The sequence below is a fragment of the Acartia tonsa genome, chromosome 6 (genome assembly GCF_053477335.1).
Source record: "Acartia tonsa isolate MP-2025a chromosome 6, ASM5347733v1, whole genome shotgun sequence".
Taxonomy (NCBI): Eukaryota; Metazoa; Arthropoda; class Copepoda; order Calanoida; family Acartiidae; genus Acartia; species Acartia tonsa.
Genome location: NC_137265.1, coordinates 13020677 through 13028612, shown reverse-complemented (window position 1 = coordinate 13028612; position 7936 = coordinate 13020677).

Here is a 7936-nt window from a genome sequence, read left to right as displayed (position 1 = left end):
TCGTCTTTTTATGAAGCGATAAATCTCCATTGTAACTGGCTGATACACCATTCTGCTGTAGGTCCAGATCTAGGTCTTCAGTTCTAGGATACATGGAAGCGGTCAACTCATGATATGTAGGGGATCTTCCAAGATCATGTGTGAGATTGTGATGGTTTTCAGATGCTATATTGCGGCTATTTGTTGGTAAGCTACGTTTAAGTGCCTCCACTGCAGTTATGTTGAATACATTCTGTCTTTCCTTCTTGTCTGTATAATGAACAGCGGCTCTGCTGGCAAGATTCTGAATTGTACTGACAAGCTTAGGGAATGACATGGCTTTTGTTCCCTTAAAGGCTATCAGCTTAGCTTGAGCTTCCTGTGGGCTGATGAGTATATCATACTGTAGCAGTAAGCTATTGTAGACACTTTCAATGGATAGTCCAAGATTGAAACTCTGCTGGATAGTAGTATATGCTTCGCCAGTTGTGGTTCTAAGCATAAAGGTTTCAAATTCTGATCTTGAGAGGTTACATAACTCCTGAGCAGTGTTCATCTCTGATAGGTAATCAGTAATGTAGGGTGGTTTACCATCTCCTTTGAAGCAATGCTTGAGAGGGAAGGTTCCATTGGCTAACTTAAGCTTTTGATCGTTGCTTAGGGTGCTCTTACTTGCATAGCTGCTTGGTGGTTTAATTCCAGTTTGGTTGGTGAAGTTACTGAAGTGTCGTTGAGTGCGTTTGTCATTCTCCACTTGTACAATACGCTGGGCTTCTAACTCAACTTCACGTCTTTGTTCCTCTTTGTATTCCCTCATACTCTGTGTGTAGTTGGTACAGAAGTTCCTCATCATTTCTGAGTCCACACGTAGGTTGGGGTTACAAAGTCTTATTGTATCCAGGAATTGTGGGAACAGGAAATTTCCCAGAGGATCTGCTAGTGTTGCTCTAACATATCGGTCTCTGATCAGTGCGTCTGGTGAGTCCTCTCGCATGGGTATGGATCTTACAGATTCCCTGTCTGGTTCTGGCGTCTGGGTTCTCTCACCATTCTGTTCTGGTTCCTCCTGGTTGGGCATTGGTTCCTCCCTTCGTGTATCATCTCCTGCAGAAGCTGCATCAGCTGACGGAGTTCTTCTTCCAGGCGTCGTCGAGAGTCCTCGACGTGGAGTGTTCGCCTTTTCAGCGTTGTCATCTTTCTTACTTTTATTAAATAATGGCATTACAGCTAGCTTAAAGCTTTTAAACTTTCTATGAGTTCTTTAAAGAAGCTTATGAGATGTTGTACTATTTTAGGATTTAAATAGCAGAGGTACAAGAAGAAACCGACTAATGCGCTTAACGTTAAAACAATCAGGAATTGTTTACAATAACAAATTTTTCTTTTAAAATTGTTAAATATAGATGAGTATGTATTGTCTACTTCACCTACAGTTGTTTCTACGTCGTGAATGCTTGCGTGTGAGCTTGGAATCTTATTCTGGAGTGTGCGCTAATGCACTCTTATCCTTAATTAAGCTCAACTGTAGAAACACTTTTACTCAGATTTATTCTATATTTGCTTACAAAGCTAATGTGGGTTAGTTAGCTATACAAATTAGCTATAAGGTTAGATAGAATGTTAAAGTTTGCAGCGAAGTTAATTTGGGTATGCTAATATACTATCACAAATTAACTGTTATTTGCTTAGGCGTCGACTTTTCCTAGCAAATGTTATTGTTGAGAAAAACAGCAATTTATAATCCTTGTTGAATTCTTACTTCACTCTAAGGATATGTAGCTTACAATCTGCTTATTCCTGTAAGGCTTTATGAATATAACTTACTAAGGTTCACTCCCAAAGGATCGTCTATATTCTAATAGTATTGCAACTGTTTTGCCTGAATATCAAAGATCTCGCACCCAATACTTATAGTTGTATTAGGGTATGCCTACCAATCCTACTAAGTATTATTCGCGAATTATTACGGGGCTTCACTTGTGATTTCAATCCTTATAACTATATTATTGAGACTCAATTTAGATTATCCTATATATATGAATATAATCAGTCTGTTTTCAAGGTTATTATAGACCGGATGTGCTCTACTTAATTAGTGAGAACACAATATTCTATGTGTCTTACTGAAGTGTGATATCCTACGCAAGGTGATCAATCTATACGCTGGAAGTTGTCAATCAAACTCTTTAAAGTAGACTACAAGGTTGGTGTTATTGCTTGGTCAAATATTATTGAAAATCAAATTAGCTGAATTAGTGCACTTTTTTTTTTTCTAAAAAGGTAACAATTTTAGATTATAAAGACTATGAACTATATGTACACACTTTATTTTACTTGGTTATAGATTTTATACTAATAATCCTAAGTAAAATTAAATTTTCTCAATGGTATAAAAGAAAATATTCTTTCTTTGTTTTAATCCGGATGTTTTATAAAGACAGTAGAGTACTTCCAATATTACTTGCTACTTCTTTTAGAGACGTCCCAAGACTCCCAAGATAGGCTGCTGCAACCTTTTGCTGCGTTTGGTTACTAGAACTTTGTCTCTTATAAGTGTGCTTTTAAATTACATATAGGGCTTAGGTTGTTGACTATACTTTTAAATCACTAATATTCACTATCACTAATGATTGATGGTTTATAACTCTTCTCAAGTTGTCTGTTGAATTCTGGCGGCACATGAAATAGAAATTTTAGCATTAGCAAAGCAAGTAAAAATTTAGTTTTCATGTCCTACTTATTGTTGAGTGAACTGTTTATTGTATCTATGTATGTGTTTGTAAGGAACATACAAACAAAAGATTTTTCTAAGTTAAGATTGAATTAAAAACTTTCTAAGTCAAAATAAAATAGAATCACTCTAAGTCCAAAGTTGGAAAATTTTGACTAAGTCCAAAAAGTTTCTAATGAAAATATTCTAAGTACAAAATCAATAAATTTTGGCCCAGGAAAAAAAATCAAAAATTATCTTAAGTACAAAAAGTTAGCAAATTTTGACTAAGTCAAAAGATTTTTTTTTTGAAATTATACCAAGTACAAAATTAGTGAATTTTGACTAAGTCCAAAAATCTTTCAATGAAATTATGCTAAGTACAAAAATAGTGAAATTTTCTTGAGACAAAAGAAATAGAATTACTCTAAGTCCAGACGTGGAATATTTTGTCCGAGATGAAATTTCCTAACAGTTCATTCACAAATCTACTTTAGAGATTGCCTATAAGTCAAAAGAAATAGAATCACTCTAAGTCCACTATTGGAATATTTTGACTAAATGCAAATCTCGCTAAGTTAAGGATTTTAAAATTATAAAGTATTAGAGTGTTAGAATTATCCTTCACCAAAAGAAGTAGAATCTCTCTAAGTCCATAATCGGAATATTTTGGCTAAGACAAAAATACTCTAAGACAAAATTTTCTTTTAAGTGTGGAAAATGAAATTTGTTAATCTAGTTGGAAAAAATCGTAATTATTACAAGTCCGAATTTTGGTAAATTTCCAACCAAGTTCCCAATTTCATAAAAATTACTATAAGTCCAGAAATTCGAGATTCTCTCTGTAACAAAAGAAATAGAAACGGTGCTAAGTCCAAAAGTGGAATATTTTGCTCAGAGTCTCAGGAGGTCTCTGATTGCATACAGCAATTTGTCTACACTTATATCATTCCAACCGATCGATGTTGAGAATATCTTTGAGACTTTGAAATATTTTGTTTAACTCAAAATTTTAGAGGCAATAGTTTTATTTTGATACATCCGCGTATAAATCAGAATTGCATTAAGAATATAAGTCCTAGGCATGTATAAGTAAGTGCAAATCTCAGAAAATCGGTTCTAACGGCACCAAAGTATTAGTACAGTTTAACTTGTGTATAAATGCTACAAGTTTGTAATAATCTTTTGGCCCTTTACTACGACTCAAGAGTACTAACTGCTTTCGGCATATTGTTTCAGAAACATGGCTCCAAAGACAATATGTATCCCAACTAACAGCGTTTCCCGTGTTCTATAGGATTTGCTCCTAAGTTTTCATTTAATAAGGCAGTTCAAAATGGTCCTTTACAAATAGTATTTTGATAGCTTATAAATGAAAAGTTACTCCATGCTTGATTCTTAATAAGTTCTGGCTTAAGTATCAAAGATTCAAGTATTTCAACACTTAGAGAATTTTCGAATAAGTAAAAATCATACTAAGTCCGAAGATTTATATATATACTCCGCCACCTAGCACAACTCCTAAATTTCAAAATTCTGACTAAGTCCAGAAATCAAAATTTTGCACATAGCTCAATCATAGATTATTCCAACCCAAGTGTTTTACTAAAGAGAGGCGGACATGGAGGTGCCGGTGTGCTGGTATTCTCTAGGGCCTCTAGAGTGTCAACCAGTGCGAGTGTCCTTATAGGGCGGCGACCAATGGCCACAAATATGCTAGCATTCTCTAGGGCCTCTAGAGTGTCAGCTAGTGCAACTGCTCGTACACGAGGCTCTCAATTGCATTTGTGTCGTGCCTTTCAGTCCCTATCTCTTCAAACGCCTCATAGTCCTAACCTTGCTCTCAAATAGTATCACAGGTTTTGGTAAATCCGATTTTGCCATAGCTACAATTATTCGATTTTGGTAAAAATACCTGCCTTAGGCGGTTCGGGTACGGTAAGGAAAAAAAAAGAAAAAATTTATGAAGTAAAATTTTTCCAAGATACAACCGGTAAGTTGCACCATTGTGTGTGCGAATGGGGCGTTTGTCCATATTTAGGTATGGAGACCGCTCTTCTATGAGTACTACTAAATCCTAATTTTAATACAATACACATAGACATTCTCATCGTCGGTTCGCTTATTTAGAATGCTTAACCCTCTATTCCCACAAGTATAATACGAATTTGGTTGAGCTGGTGGAAGCTCAACAAAAGACCCACGCGAAGTATTATGTTGCTTTAACCTAAGAATAAATGGTTGGTTTTGATATTCGATTAGAATCATATAAGTATATTAAGTATTAAGGAAGGAAAATGTTTTTATAAAGTGTATTTATATCACAAGTGCATAAGTTAAGTATGAAAATATTTACAGGATAAGTGTTAAAATTATAAGTAGAGTAGGACAGAAATGTGCCCTAAGTCCCAAGCAGTGAATTGTGCTAAGTGTTAGAGTTCTAACATAAGGCCTGAGCTCAATTCATGCTAAGTACTAAGGGGCCTAAATTTAAACTACAATGCATGCCAAACAACTAAGTCATTACCTTTTTAAAGCCAGAAAGAGAAGTTGATGGTAGGAGAGTTAGTAAATAACTGAATAAATTCAAGAGGTACATGCTATAACATTAGCTCTGGACCAGGATTTTAGTGTTTGTCTGTGCAATTAAATATCTGTGTGTTAATATGTGACGTAAATCAGGCATAGTTGTAGGCATACATATATGTACTGGTTGTTTATATGATTACATTAACTATAAACATAATATCTTTAATAAACATATACTATTAGCAAATCACATACAGATTACCATGAATAGGCTTTCGTTACCCATATGTGGTGTCATATAGGTAGAAACAGGCCTATGAATGCATAAATTGATACAAATAATGCCTTGGGCCTAGCTAAAGTAATTGTGTCTTGCCCCTGAGTGCTACTAGTTAATTGCAGGGCACGTGTCAATCAAAGGTTCATAATATGATCTATATAGTGTTGATTTTATATCAAGCATAGATAGATAGTTGTGGATGCGAAGCATTTCTGTAAAAGTCTCATATGTACGTTCAAAGAATTTGAAAATTGAGGATCGCATCTCCACTGATTTTGACGGTATTGTTCCTATACTTTGCTTTTTGTGCTGTACAAAAAGTAAAACCAATTGCACATAACCATCTTTCTGATGTTTTAATTTGCAAGAGAAAAATTAACTGAGTGGGTTAAATAGTTTTGAGAATACTAAAGTAGTAGGTAGTCTGTATGGTTGTTTGCTGCTTAACATTTTTATAGCACTAGAGTTGGCTCGATATAATTATCTCCCTATTGGCTAGTTTTCTATATGCATATCTATTTCTCAATAAATCTATTTTCCTCACCCGGCATTACTATCTAAAAGAAAGTAAATATTTAATAATCTAAATGATTTTAAAAAGATTTTTTAAATTATATTTTTTTCTTTACATTACCATCACCAAAGGGTTAATGATGATGATTATAATTTTAGTTTAATATTTGACCACACAAAATGTCGCCACAATCGAATTCTTTTAAAACAGAGTTTTCTTAAATTTATTATATTATAAATTTAAATTTTCTTTTTTATGATTGGAAATTAAATACATCAATATAAGGTAAATAGAAACATGAAATAAAAAAATGAATTCATTTTTAATAAAATAAAATAATGGGTCTTATCGTTCTGGGCAGTGAGAGTTTATTATTGATTATTGGAGCACTATGAGTTTTAAATAAATATTCCTTGGAAAACTTGAGCTCGTTTATAGACATTTATTTCCTATATAGATCTGACATGGATCTTGAAGCAATTAAGCAGGCCGTTTTGTACATGTTAAAAATTGGAAGATTTCATTAAATAAAAGTTATCGCAAATATACTTAGTAAATAAAATGTTCTTTGTTAACATCAAATTGCAATAGTACATGTCAACTAATAGCGCCTGCAGCCCTTGCATCAAATGGTGCAGGGGGTCGACCCCCCGTCCATCTTAATGATTGCATGGGGTGACTTTAACGCCCCCCCACTCCTACCCTAATCTCAAAAAATTAAGAAGAAACAATAAAACTTTAATTTTCAGAATATTTTTCTCTGACAAAACTAAGATAGTATCTGATAAATTAACATGCTTTACTTTTCAAATAAAGGTAGTAAGACAAGAGAGGTAATGTCTGATTGAGCCAATAGGAGAATCCCATCGGAACCTACACTAAATCTCATTGGTTGAAATTGTGTACACATTTCATTACAAACGCATTTTTTTCTATCCTACATAGATAAAAGTCAGCTGTAAACAATATCATTTCTTAGTACAAAGCTTTACTGAATCAAACTTACTTACTCAAAAATTTTGTCATAAATGAGAAGGCTTCAAACAAAGGTGGATTCTTAAAAAAAATTAGGCTCGCTACTCGCTGATGAGGCAAAATTATTTTTGTGAAAATTCGTCAAATATCGCATAAAAAATCTACAAAAATTAAATAAAATCATAAAATGGTTTAAACATATGATTTTGTTTAATTTTTGTAGACTTTTAAAAAGCTTTTAGATAAATTTTCACAAAAAAATAATTTTGCATCACCATCGAGTAGTGAGTCTATTTTTTTGAAACAATCCACCTCAGCTTGAGTCGAAAGTAAACAATACTATCGTCTGCTAATAATGTTCATTTTAAGATTTGACGAAAAATCGGGTCAGAAGCGTAATCTAAATATATTATGTCTATTACTTTTCACAAGTGCAACAACTATAACTGATAATAGTTATTTATCGCATCGTATTTTGTAATCTTTTTTAAAATTTAAACCAAAGAGTCCAACAAAATTTTAAAGAGATTTGTCTGACATTATTACCATTTTCATCTGATCCATAAGCAAAAAGGTAGGATCTACTGCAGTTCACAGTAAAATATTGCTGGTAACGAATATTGCCAAAAATCTATGAATTTTAAAGGCTGCTAGCTGCCAAACGGATGAACGTTCAGATCATGCCCGCACACTGTTTTAAGCGGCATAAGAAGGCCTACAAATAATCTGGAATAACGATAAATCAATAATGCATAATTATCTCGCAGTGCAGAGAAATGCGCGAAAAAGGCCTATTTTACGCGTTTTTCCTTCAGTGAAGCTTTCCCTGTACATCATTGGATCTTGGCTATTCCAGATTATTTGTAGGCCTTCTTATACCGCTTAAAATGGTGTGCGGGTATGATCTGTACGTTCAGCCGTTTAGCAGCTAGCAGCCTTTAAAATTCAT